This window comes from Camelus ferus, chromosome 23 (assembly GCF_009834535.1).
Source record: "Camelus ferus isolate YT-003-E chromosome 23, BCGSAC_Cfer_1.0, whole genome shotgun sequence".
Taxonomy (NCBI): Eukaryota; Metazoa; Chordata; class Mammalia; order Artiodactyla; family Camelidae; genus Camelus; species Camelus ferus.
The window spans coordinates 5,575,077-5,589,459 of record NC_045718.1 but is presented as its reverse complement, the minus strand read 5'-3'; the positions used below and the strand labels follow the sequence as shown (position 1 = coordinate 5,589,459).

The following is a 14,383-nucleotide window of genomic DNA, read 5'->3' as shown; positions in this document are numbered from 1 at the left end:
TTTTTTCTTTTTACAGTTAATTCTCAATAATGTTCATGCTTCAAGTGTCTCATTTAAGGTAACTGACCGAACACTCACAAGACTATTTTAAACATATGCTTACATATTTCCCATCTGTACTACAGTGTCCCCATCCACTTAATGGCTCAAATAAAAAACATAAGAGTCATCCATGTTTTCGCTGTCTCCTTCATATTACATAGGCCATCCAGCAACGAGTCTTGTTAGCTTTCTTCTAAGTATCTAGAATCCATTTGTCCAGGTGTTTCTAGCCCAACTGCTCCCACCACTGCCTTAGTGACCATCACATCATCCTGAAGCTACAGCAATAGCTGTGGTATCACAACGCCTCTACCTCCTTCCACTTCTGCCTTCATCTTTCTTTAAACTCACTCTCCACACAGCAGTCAGGATGCTTTTCTTTGTAAAAACACACACATTTTTTTCTTGCTTGCTTTCTATTTCACTTTAAGGCTGTAATCCAAATCTGCCTCCTAGGACTAACATAATCCTGCTTGATCTGGCCCCGGGTTCATCACTCTCCACTAACTCATTACATTGCAGCCCCACTGATCTTCGTTATCCCCTTCATGCAGAGCCAAAGTATCTGCACTCTACTTGGAATACATATTCTTTGCTCAGCTTTGCAAAGACAGTGAATTCTAATCATTCGGCTCTCAGTTCAAATATCACCTCCACAGAGAGGCTTTGCAAGGCTCCCTTCCAATGGTAGCCTGTGTGCCTTACAGTCTAACACGTCACACTCCTAATCTTTTCATAGCGTGTGAGCTCATTCAGTATTTTCTGTTTGTTTATTGTTTCACTTATTTATTGAGAATTAAATCCACAATTAGACTGTGACTCTTTTTCGCTGTTGTATTCTTAATTCCAAACTACAAGAAACAGTGTAACTGGTTTTTGTTTGTTTTGTTTGATCTGTTCAGTCTAATTTTGATGGAACGTAGGTACAGAGATTTGAGTTAAGCATTCACACAGCCCATAGTTGTAATTTTCCTTCTATGCCAAGACCTTGTCTCACTTTATGTATATATGTATTATATTTTTCTTTAATCCTTTGCCCTCACTTCCGTTCTGAGGGATGCCCACTCTGTTGGACTTGATATATGTCTTTAAATGTGGATATATCATTGTAAAATAGGATGATGTTCAAGTATGCATGTTTAATTTGCATTAATTGTATTATACATTTTGTTTCTTACCTTTTTTTTTTATCAAACATGTTGTTAAGGTCGTGAATTTTCCTGTGCTTGTAGTTTTTGGCTTCTGATTGTTGCATAGTATTTTATACTTTGCACCCACCATACTTTGCACACGTTCCTGAATTATTTGCACCCAGTCTCTCCCCCACACCACCACACACTATACCTCAGTGAACATGCAGCTTCCTGTTTTGCCTCTGAGAGTTCCTCTGTCATGTGTCCTCAGTAGTGGGGCTTCTGAGCCATACACATTTTTTTTCAATAAGACGTAGTAGTTTTTTTGGTAAATATTTGTCAAATTTATTACTTTAGCTCTGTGTAATAAGCTGTCTTACATTATATTTTTAAGTGAATAAATATAAACCCCCACCTAAGCAAAATCTCATGCTTTCTTAGAGAATATGTTTCTAGTCTTACTATAAACTATAAAATGTTAATTATCTGTGGCAGCATAACAAATTAAAATTTAGCAGCTTAAACATTAAATATTTATAATTTCTGTGAGTCATAATTTGGGGAGTATCTTAGTTGGGTGTTTTTTTCTTAGTCTCTTGTAAAATTAAAGGATGGCCTGCAGTCATCCGAAGGCTTGACTGGGGCTGGAGGCTGCCCTTTCCAGATGGCTCACTGACAAGTCCATTCAAAGGAATTCTTAATTCCTTGGCAGGTGGGCCTGTCAAAGTGCTTATTGAATATCCTCCTAATATGTTAGCTCACTTCCCCCAGAGTTAGTGATCCGAGAGAGCAAGAAGGAAACACAAAGCTTTTTTATGACTTTTTCTCAGACGTTAAAGTCACTTCATTTTTCTATCTGTTATATGCATATCTAACCCACACTCAAGGAGGAGAGAATTAAGCTTCACTTCTTGAAGAAAGGAGTGTCAGAGAATAAACTCTGAGTAAATATATGTTTATTATGTTCTGTTTTTAATTCAGTAAATCACATTAAATACCTACTTTGTGCTAAACATTTTGCTAAGAAATGGGAGAAGTAAGATGAATAGTCAGGGTTTGGGCTACAACTGGATAAAAGAAAATGTGATACAAACGACTTAAAATGCAATCCAATGCAGATGTATTCAAACACATTCCTCTACAACCCAACTTAATATAATTCAAATGGCTGAGGTCACACAGTCCTTCATGACACAACTTGACACAGTACATTGCATAACAGAAGGGTGCTGTTAACCTAGGTAAAATTAAGCTAATGCAATTTTCACGATGGAGTTATATATATCTGTCAAATGTAAAGAGTGATTAATTAGGCACTTGCCAGATAAATCACCCATCTTTAGGTGGTTCTAGTCAGAAGGAGCATCCTATACAATGTCCAGAAGCATGGACACTGCTAGTGTGTTCAGGAATCTATGAGTATTAGCTTTTGGCAGATTTCACATGTAGGTCCTGAGTACTTCATGGATTTCACACTAGACACTGTCAACAATTGATGCAGGCAGTTAACAGACTTTCTTTTTGTCTTAACACATTGGCTGTGATGAGCAGTTCAAACATTTGTTGTGCACTTCGCATACTTTTTTTAGTCATCCTCACAATTCTGTGTTGTAGGTACTATTATATCTACTGCAAATGACTAACCTCTGCAAAGGCAGTTGTAAATAACCAATGCAGAGCACTCAATCCAGCAGTGCCCAGGTATACTGTAGTTTAAAGTTTCCAACTCATAAAATTCAAGAAGAAAGAAGGTAAATAAAAGTGAACCTGGAGGTGGGGCAAGGTCATGGAGGGCTTTATAAGCCCACAGTGTGGAGCCTTCTGAGCAGGACGGTGGTACCACCATATATACTTATTAGGTAGTGCACTTTGGTGATAGTGTAAAAGATAGATAAAAGAGATTGAAATTAGGGTCAGGGGATACCCAAGCAAAAAACAGTAAAGATTTTCATCGAGTAAGGGGATACGTAAGAGACGCATTTAAGGTATAGAATAGACAGACTTTGGTGATCAATGGTTGTGTGGGGATGTGCGAATCAGAAGCATGAGAAAGGCGTGGGCTTCTAGCTTGGCGTCTGAGTTGAAGATAATTTACTGACTTAAAATAGTCTCAGTGGTTGAATGCGATGAAGTAGATGATGTCTTCTGTTTTATTACTACTATTTAAGGGGTTTTTCAATGAGAAGATTTTTACATTTCTAGCTAACCTCAGAATCATCTCATAAATCTTCAGTGTAGGTTAACTAATTATTTTTACAAGAGAGAGTCACAAATGTTTTGAAGAAAGAGAGCAAAGAGTTTAGACTCTTGATGGCTCAAAGGGTAGCCTGAAGGCCAGGCAACAAGCCTGGGAAGGTTTGCAGAAATATGTTTTTTTATGGTTTTTAAGGAAAAAGTCACACACACACACACACACACACACACAAACAGCTCAAAGATCTGAGTCAGCTCTTTTATTTGCTCAGACAAACCTGTGAATTAGATAAAGTAACATGTCTAAAATCAGACAGAAACCTTGATGGCAGAGCAGAATTGATATCTGGACGTGCTTCTAGAATCCTTTGCTGAAGACACACTTGCTCCGGCACCATTTTCCCTTGCTTGACAACTCCTATGCTTGAGCACAATTGCTTTGAGATTCCTATTCAGAAATGCAGAAGATAAATCCATGCTTCCAAAAGAGATGTCTTTCACAAAGGACTTTTCTCTAAAGAACGGAATTTTGTGCACCATGTTTTAAAATTAGGACTGGCTGCCTGATTCACATACTAACCATCACTGTTTACCTCTTATTCTACCTTGATTTTATATGTATAATGTGCAAATAGCATTCCCTATGTTATTCATTACAGTGTATGGAGTTAAATGTGACCACTTTGCTATAGATCCTCTGTGACTTTTGGGAGAAAATGCTAGAGGAATGAGAAAGACTGCTAAATAGGCAGCTACAAACCACCTTTTGTTTCGTAACATCATCTACAGTTTAAATGTCTTCATCATGTCAGTAGCATTCTCCTGCTTCATATCAGGCTTGCTGCTCTAAACACAGCTTGGCTTACTGTCCTTAGTGTTCGGAGACTGCCCCTGTTCTTTTTTAATGGTACTTAAAAGAATGTAATGCTCTGATTATCTACTGCATGAATTACAAGTATCCCCAGAACTGGTAAATAATACAGCACTACAAACTCAAATTATAGTTCAATGCTTATTTGCATGTAGATGACAAAAAAATATGTCTCTCTGTGCACTCTTGATCTAAGAGACAATAAAATTACTATCATTTCACTTCAAAAAGATACTTCTGTTGTTAATTACTGGCTGAGCTGGATAAATTTTAGAATTGGTTTATAAAGAGAGGAAACCATCAGTCAGAATAAAAAGAATGAAGGAGAAGGGTTTATTATTAACCTTCTCACACTTCTGTGCCTTACCTTGAGCTTACCTAACAGACAATGATGGAGTGGCTTTGTGTAAATGAGATGATCAAACAAAGTTGAATTTGATTTGTTTTTGTTTTGACAGAAATTAAACTATGTATAAATGGAAGCCTAGTAGAAATTCTGTTTGACTCCCCTGCATAAACATGGTAGACTTACCCAGTCGAATCAGAATTTTTAAGTGTTTGTTCCTGTGAGATACTAATCAGACACATTTAGAGAGTTTTTACGATATTTTGTATCTTGCACTTTTTTTTTGTAGAATTGGTATCGACAGAAAGAGCTTCTTTGATCTGGTATAAGTCAAGCCTTGATAAATGAGTAGATTCAGCAAGGGTTTGCCGAACGCTGGCTGTATGTAAATGCTTTATGCGCTGTCACTCTGCCCCACGTATATCAGAAAATTGGTTTGCATAGTTTAATCTTTGTCCTGATTATCTGCTCCTTCAGGTATAGGTAAAGCCATTCCAATATTCATTTGTCGAATTGGTAAGCCATGGCAAGTATCAAATGAGAGTTAATATTGGGAACCTATTTTATTAGCAAATAGCATGTGTTGAACATGGCTTTGTATCCTGTTTTGGCAGATGTGGGGCAGAATTCTCTTCTAAGAAATTTCATTCTGGACACAAGTTGGTATTTAAATTCTGTGAAATAAGTAGATAATGATAACCTGTATCCATTAACCAACTCTTGTCCATTTGATACAGACAAGCTGATTTATCAATTAGGAGCTTCAAAAAATAATCTGTGGCAGATAGAATTGAATTGTCAGTTATGTAACATATACTAGCCCCTTGACAACTGTTTGAAGAATAAACAAATTAAGTTATTAAATTATGAAATAACATAGTTAAAAGCCATTTTAAAGTCTAGGAAAAGAGCTAACTACTTCTTGGGGACTTACCACGTGTTTATCTTTTACATGTATCATCTAATCTATACACTGTGATGGTTAGTCTTATTGGACAGCTTGGCTATGCTATAGTACCTTGTTATTTAGTCAAACAATTTTGGGAGAAACAAAACCAGATTGTATAGCTTGAGACAATCTATATGTTCAGCATTATAAAAAGGAAAGAAGACAGGATGAAAACCGAATGCATCTTGGCAGAACTAACATTTAATTGTATCACTTAGAAGAAGATTGATCTTGTATTTTACAAAATGTTTTAAATAACCCAATCTTTTGCACTCCATATGAATGAATAACTAAATATGTTTTTTAATACTTTAATACTTCAAATTAAATTATTGACTACATGTATTTTCACTAAGTATTCTTTACCTAGGCAGGTAAACATAAAATGAATTAATGTTATCCAGTTTCAAAAACAAAAGACGGAATAGCTATTCAAATGTATTATGACCCCTTTAGTTGAGGAAAGAAAAACAAATGCATATAAAAAGATTTTTTCAAGTATCAATTTAGATCACAGTTTATTTGAAAAGACTCATCATACTGCAAGTTACTCATTTATGCACATTTGCAGTTTAATCTCATATTGTGTACAATAATGAAATTCTGTGAGCTTATGTTTCATACTTTTAAGAGATAAATGAGTTCTGTTTCTGATTAAATTCAATACTTTGTTTTCATAAGAGCCACATCAACTCTCTTAATGATTATCCTTGTAATTATGTGTTAAATGTTTGTTTTCTTCCCTGTCCTGTAAATCCAGTGACAGTAGAAAATGTGTCTGTGTTCCAGGTTGTTGAATCCCAGCAGGCTTTCTCTTATGGCAATGTACATTCCATAAGGCTGCAAGGGGGAAGACAGGTAATAAACAGTCTACAAATAGATGCAGAAGATAATTTCAGATAAGATTGAAATCTGTAGAGAAAATAAACAGGTAAATTGATATGATTGATTGTGGAGATGAGTGCTATTTTTCACAGAAGAGTCTCTGAAAAGGTAAGATTTGAGCAAAGACATGAAAGATGAGAAAGAGTTTGGCCATGTAGGTCTGGGGAAAGGACACAGCCAATGCAGACACTGAACATTGTCTGTAGGCTGGGAGTTAAAAAGAGCTAATAATGAAGTGTCCTGCCTTCAGTGGAAAGTAAAGATAAGTAAATGAACAATTATAACACCGGATGGTAAGTCCTATGGTACAGGTATGTTAACAGAATATATTTCTTGGTTACCCAGAAAAGCACAGAGGAGAGGCAGTCAGTGCAGACTGGTGGGAGGAAGAATGTGGACTTGACCTCCCTGTGCTACAGTAGCTGTTCCTCTAAATTCAAGGTGACCTCATGGAAAGTGCAGAAATATAATTGAATAAAATCATTATTTTTTAATTTTAAATCAATATTTCTGTGCAATGAATCATTAAATGGATGATTATATTTTCAAATTCTTCTTACGATGGAAGAATTACTGTCAGCTTGAAGTCAAGCAAAGGCTCGGTATTCAATCTAATTTTGTCTAATAGTCTGCAGGTAAAATTGTCTGTTCATGTAAACTTTTCAATTCCCCAGTCGAATCAAAGTTGTTTGTATTGGGTAGGATATATGATAAAATGCTGTGAAGAGAAAGACTCAAAGATGACACAGGCCAGAAGTATCTTTCCCGCTTATGTAAGTAACCGCGTAGGACTCTGAAGTCTGGTATGATGGTGTCATGATGTTAGAGACTAGAGAGCCAGGGTCCTCTGGCTGCTGCTCTGCCGTCTTCCACACTCAGCTCTCATCTCAGCGGACAGCATGTCTGTTTCAGCTATCACCGTAGTGACTCCATTCCAGCAGCAGTGAGGGAGAGATAGGAAAGAGCCCATACGTTCCTTCCAAAGCATGACCCAGAAGTTGAACGTCTCACCCCTGTTACAACCCAGAGACCAGAGCTTATTCTTAGGTCACTTTAGCTGCAAGAACGGTTAGGGAAGATGACCTCTGGCTGAGGGATTACATACTCAGATAAAAAGTGTATTTCTACGCGAAGAAAGGAAGAATGAATATTAAGAAAACAAGTCATTTCTGCCATACCATTCCCACTGTGATTTTAATTTTCATGTGTTAGATTCAGTTCTAGAAATGCAGCACATTTTTAAAGATACAATCAAATGAACTGTGCAGAAAATCAATTACATATTCTGAATAGCTATCTCATTCTCACTGCTTTTGCCTTCATCATTATCAACAAAGGCCTCATGTTAATAATTGTTACAAGGAAATGTACAGCACATTCTTTAAGAAGAACAAATATATATTTTAAAAAGTTTAAAAGCGAACAGATTTATGTGCTGATCTACATATGTTTCTATGACATTTTATATTACATATATATTGATAGCTCTTTACTTTTACTTCTTCAGAATGTGCTTGATGGTGGAGATCTTTATTTTATTTGTTAATGCTTTGGGACAGCATGACCTTTATTCAGTTCAAAGGGCCCTAGTTTAGAGTCTGAATACTTATGTTCGCGGTCTTGTTCTGCTACTAATTATCTGTGCGACCTTGGGAAATTATCCTTCCCAATCTAGTTTCAATTTTCTCATCTGCCAAATGAAGGGGTTGGACAAGGTGATCTCCAAGGTCCTATCCTGCACTAATTTCCATGATTCTCTGACTCATGGTACACTGTGAATGCTGATCTAATTAATTTTCTTAGTCACCTTCATGACACTCAATAGAATATATTTTCTCATGATGTTCAAGAGTTTGAGTCGTATATCTGTAAAGATTCCAGTTAAATATAAACACTAATTTTGGCTTTCCTGAAAGGCCCAGAGTTGAATTGATGGTAATGTACACTAATTGCCTGAGACGACAATTTTCTTCTTTCTTTGTTCTTCTTCTTACATCAGTTTTGCACATCTCTGCCTCCTCTGATAAGCTATGAAATAGTGTCAAATTAGTTTTTATACCTATAGTGTTACATGCAAAGCTTCGTGTTCAAAACTATTTTTTAGACACCCAGCATAAACCAATGAGCTTTCTAAAACAGCTTTTAAACTGTTGAAATTGGAATGGCATCGTTAAATACCACTGTGTTTCATTTTCATGTTTCATGTTATTTTCAATGTAAATCATTATTTCCTGAGAAGCTTCTATATGTTATACATTCTGCTGGGCTCCGAAAATAAAACCGTACGATATTGTCATTAGCCCTCAAAAGCTTAGCACCATTTGGCAGCTCACTTAGGGCATAGACTATATAAAAGTATAGAGATACTTTAAGTGACTTCAGAATCACCAAGGGTTAGGGTAGCTGAAGGCAGCTTAGAGAATCTCTACTGGGTTTGTCCATTAATGTAAAACCAGGACTTAAGCAAAGTTTGATGCAGTTACCTAAACAAAGGGGTGGAAGTAAGCCTATTTAGCTAATAGCTGATAATTTGAAGGGAGTGTTTAGGGATGGATAGTAAGGTACAAATTTCAAGCACTGCATTTGAACAGACACAGGGCCTGGGATGCTGCACTGGGAGCTTGGCAATGAGGACTCACTTGTTTTTTTTCTCTCCTGCTGAGTGATATGGATGTTCAATTAGAAAACAATTTTTAACAATATTTTTAATAATATAATTAATAGATTTGGTGGCATCATGAGTAGAGCTAAGAGACACTGAAAATGATGAAACAATAAAATTTAGTAAATAACTGTATAAGAAGGAAGTGTCAGGAAGTGTGCAGGATTCTGAGATTCTTTACCTCCTTGCCCGCTAACCTGTGAGCCTGTTACCTTTCACGGGTGTCGATAGAAGACAAGCCTCTCCTGAGTCAGAGACAAAGGACCTTATGACTCACTGCGCAGAGCACATTAGCATAGTTTACATCAGCTCCGCTCACCTCCAGTGCACACGGGATGAAGGGGTGGGCAAGACGGATGCGTTATCTGTGATGGACTTTCATCCCAGCTGAGAAGCCCGGCACCAAGGGCCCAGCACCTTCTGAGAAAAAACCAAGTACCGTAATAATCAGTAAACAAGCCAGTCCCCCTGCCCTGGGAGGTGCCTGGTTATGCCACAGTCACCACCGTTGGGCTGTGGTCGCCTTGCCCGCGTTGGCTGCCTGTGTGACCAGCTTTAGAAACTGCTCGGTCTCAGGAGACAGATAAGCTTGCCGCCTGGCGCATTCAGCAAGAATGTTCTGAGGAGCTCAGGATTCATGGTGAGTCTGTTCCCACAGCGGGAGAATTCAAAGTGCATGGCCAGATTTTCTGCATGGGACTCTTAGCTTCTGAAGAGCATGGCCTCAGATTCACTCATCTTCACAACCTCAGTGCCGGGCACCGACTAAGCCCTACCTACCTCTGTCTTTACCTGTAACTGTGTTAGTTTCCTAAATTACCGCAAACGGAGGGGCTTAAACACAAGCAGGCACTTCTTCCTACAACATTCTGGAGGCTAGAAATCCGAAATGAAGGTATTGACAAAGCCAAACTCCCTCTGAAGCTCTGGGGAAAAGCCCCTCCTTGCCCCTGCGGGCTTCTGGTGCTTTCAACAGTTCTCGGTGTCCCTTGGCCCGTAGCCGCCCCACTCCAGTCGCTACTCTGTGGTCACGTGCCTTCTTCCTCTGTGAGTCTGTGTCCTTGTACCACCTCCTCTTCTGTAAGGATACCAGTGCTTGGATCCAGAGTCTACCCTAATCCAGCTTGAACTCCTCTAAGATGAACTCATTACATTTACAAAGACCTTATTTCCAAATAACACCACATTCTGAGGTTTTGGGTGGACATGAAATTTGGGGGGGGCATTATCCATCTCAGTATAACATCTATACCTCTAACCAGAGAGTGTATGAATGAATCAATATGTAAATGAACAAATAAACGAATGAATTCAAGACCATGTCATGTCTTGAGTATATGAATGAACATTGGATCCACTGTCAGAAAATAATATTTAAAAAATAGGAGAACTCAGTATTAGACATGCTGAGTTCAAGTTGATAATGAGACTCTAAAAACCCACAGGCATTTGGAGGAAAGTTGGTAATGACTCTCCACTGTGTCCTATGCCATGTAACATATTATTCTCCACAACAGTATCGTCCTAGTGTTTCCCTCCATTTGTCCATAGTATATTCATTCTGCAATCCTTGGTCCACATAACAGGTCTCTTTTGTTTTTTTCCATCCACATGGTTTGTATTTTTATAACTCCCATCACACTTATTAGCATAACTTGTAATTTGCTTTTTGTTTCCATCGTATATTTATTACATATGTTTATGCATTTCTAGCGTAATAGGCACTTGGAATTCACAAAGAAAAAGTCTCCTATTTATTTTTTTAATACTCCCTTTCTCAGTTTCCTCACTTAATATTATCCAAAATGATGCCAGACACATAATTAGAACTTAATAAGTACTTACTGGCTAAACTTTCACATTTATGCTTATGCAAGTTTTCCATAAGTAAACTAATTCAGGTTTTGTCTGCATTTTAACACATTCCAAAGCAGGGGAACAAGGTAATAAAAAGTTTAGCATTTATTTACAGAAATATTATTGCCTTTTATAAATAAATGTATACAAAGAGCCGTTTCAGTAGCATTATCTGTGCACATTGATTTTAAGCATCATTGGATATTCATCCAGCTTTGCTGTTTAACACTCTGTATACTGTCTGTCTTTAGGTTCCCTGAATGTGTGCTTTATCCTTTTATTTGTACAACTTACCTTGTTCCGTGCTTTTGGTTCTACAAGGCTGCAGTTCATTTTTGTTTTGTTTTATTTTGGTTTTATCTTTAATGTTAATATACCATTTTCATCCTCTTTGTAACCCCAAATAGTGAAACACATTTTATTATATTCTTGGAGATAATGCTGGTCACAGTCTGCCTTTAGCAAAGCAGACTACAGTTCCAGCCCAGAACATTGTGTGTCAGATTCAGAAGGAGGTTGTATTTCAAGACCTTTTCTTCTGATTTGCAAATTTGCCTGACCTATTCATCATTCCATAATTTTATTTCATGCCATTCTCATCTTGGTTGACAACATATTAACATATTGTGTTATAGTACTTCTTGTTTGCATTTTCCCTAATTTATTTTCAATTCTGTATGATATGTCATAGTTTAATTTAATCGGTTTTTTTTTTTTTTTAGTCTATGGACTGAGAAATGCATTATCAGTGGGCACTGTATGTATATAATTCAAATGTTATCTCTAACAGGTATTTTTTGTGTATAACTAGTTTTAGGCAAATTCTGCACTTAATAAAAACTAGGTTTGTAAAATTTTATGTATATGCTTGCCATTATAAGGAAACATTAATCATAATGACACATTTATGTGTTCTAGTTGATAAACCAAGTGTGTTCTTTTTTCATATGTTGTATTTTCTAATACACATGTCCCAGGTAACAAAATATTGTCTAGACCCTTTTCATGGAATGGTAAAATTTTACTTTCAAATATTTCATCTTGCATTGACTGCAGTGCAATAAGATTGCAACAAAGGAACAATAATACTAGAGAGAGAGAAAGAACGGGGCTCTTCAGAATTCTGTATTGTTAGAATTCAGAATCTCTAGCTTCTTATCGCTAGCCTTTGTTTTTTTTTTTTAAATATACCTTTGTAATGACCAGAGAAAGGAGTTAACCTCCTTTCCCTAAAAGATAAAATAAATTAAAAAATAAAAATATCCCTGATCTAGCAATTTGAAGGAAAGAGATAAGGAAAGGCAGCAATGAGATATTTACTTGTGAGATTTGATGGTGCTGAAAAGGAAGAAACTTTCCTCTACCCTTCTAGGTTCTACTGGCTGGTCTAAGAATTAAATTGACATAAAACGGATTAACAGGAGAAAATCAAACAAGAGGTTAATAAAATGTATACGTTGGAAAGACCCAGGAAAAATGAGTAACGTGCCAGAATGACTGAGACCCTCACCTTAAATACCATCTTCAGCTCAAGACAGAAGAGGATGTGAGGGTTTGGGACTTCAAATGGGAGGGAGACAATTGACAGGAAGATGGAAAAGCAAATGTTTGGTAGATAAATGCTGAGCCTTGACAACGTGACACACAGTGGACTCTGATCTCTAGGCCCTGCTGGAGTTTCCTTCACAAGGCCTAGTCCATATTTCTTGCAAATGTGGCTCTATTAATAGCTTTATCCTGGGAATGGGCCCACTATGTAAATAAATTCTTTTAGGCAGTTGGGGGAAGGTCAAAGTTTCTTTCTGAGTCTTTTGGGCCTCTGTTGTTTTCAGCTCAAAATAATCTGCATGCCAGAGAAACATTTTGGGGTGGCAAATTTTGTCCCACTACAGTGGAGTCACAAACTGACTCCTTAGTTTATTGTGAAATGACAAGGCTAGCAAACAAGGCTAACAACCAATGACAAGGCTGCTCTCTGAGGATCAGTGGACACCGATGGCACTGGCCCTGACCACTCCAGTGCTGAGGAGCCAGCTGCAGGGGGTCCACAGTTGAGGGGTTCATAGGCAGCACAATGTCTCAAATGGTACTAATTCCAGATGCTGAGACTTCCATCTAGAAAGTTCTATTACACAAAAAGATGTATGTAAGTCATTAATTGATCAAAATAAACTACAGTTAAATCTTGTCATTGGTGCTTTCTCTGTCTCTCTCATAATTCCCCCCAGTAACATGCCTTAACAAAGCACAAGCCAGTTACCTGAACTACAGACATCAGCGTTCAGTGTAAGTAAACTTTTTGGATCATAAATGGTTAAAAAACAAAAGAGAGGGAAGACAAAAAATGGTTAGCCTAAAGTAACACCTTAAAATTTAGAAACTACTGACATGTAAAAAATGTAAATTTTTATAGTAATTCTCATAATGGTAGAACAGAAATGAATCTGAGTTTTATGTTCTTTGTTTAGCAACAAACCAGAAAAGTATAAACAGCAGTTCTCTTTTGTTTCTCTTCTTATGTCAAACACAAGTTCAACAGATTCTGAAAGTTCAGATTTTAGCTGTTTTTATTAATGTAGAAATATAGCTATGTGTAGAAACACAGGTAAGCAAATCAGAAAGACATGAGACAGCCTTTTGGAAGCAGCTTTGAACTGATGAATATGTCAGAAATTAAAAAAAAAAATCTCAGCTCAATAAGTGTTTCTTGAATGAACAAATGAGTGAATTTGGTTATAATTTAGGTTTTCTCTAGCTGCTAGAAAGTTTGTCCCTGTCTCTTCTTCCTCAGTACTAACTACACTTTCCACTTTCATGTACAGACAGGTCTTTTAGAATTGACTGATCTTTTAATTACCTGAAGAAAATGCCATTACCTTTTACTGCGCCTTTAAAAAGAAGCTTTTTAGTTTTACGGAAAAGTGGGATTAAGCAGTGCAGAAGAGTGTCATATCGCCTGTTTAAATCCCAGCCCAGCCGTTTCAGTGTTCATGTTCAAAATGACTTCACTCCTTATTGTAATTCACTTTCCTCATCTGCAAAATGGGGAAGATAGTAGTACCTATCTCAGGTTCGTGTTGAGTCTTAAATGAGTTAATAAAGCTAAAGTGTTTAGAAAAGTACGTGAAACATAGAAGGCAGCTGGTATTAGCCACGAAGGCAAAGCTAAGCCCTCACAAAAATACTCATCTATTACAAAGTTAAAATAAAACACTAGCTAATAACAATAATCAATGACCATGTTATGCACAAAGTAATTCTTTTGAAGCTAAAATTAAAGGAAAACTTAGTATTAGTTTGTAGTTAAGCTGAGACTACAACCAAGTACTTTCTATTATAATAGGCAGCCTTGGTATTATATTTTCCTAATTACCTCATTTGAATTACAGGCTTTTTTTTTTTTTTTCCTGGATGCAAGGGAATGCATTTTATAATAAAAGAATTA

At 36.9% G+C, this 14,383-nt stretch overlaps 1 protein-coding gene across 5 annotated transcripts in view; it reads left to right on the top strand.

Moving 5' to 3' along the window:
• The window catches only part of BRINP3 (BMP/retinoic acid inducible neural specific 3), a 338,833-nt gene that overhangs the window by 297,380 nt on the left and 27,070 nt on the right, over nucleotides 1–14,383 (top strand). The gene's annotated exons all lie outside the window — the stretch shown is intronic.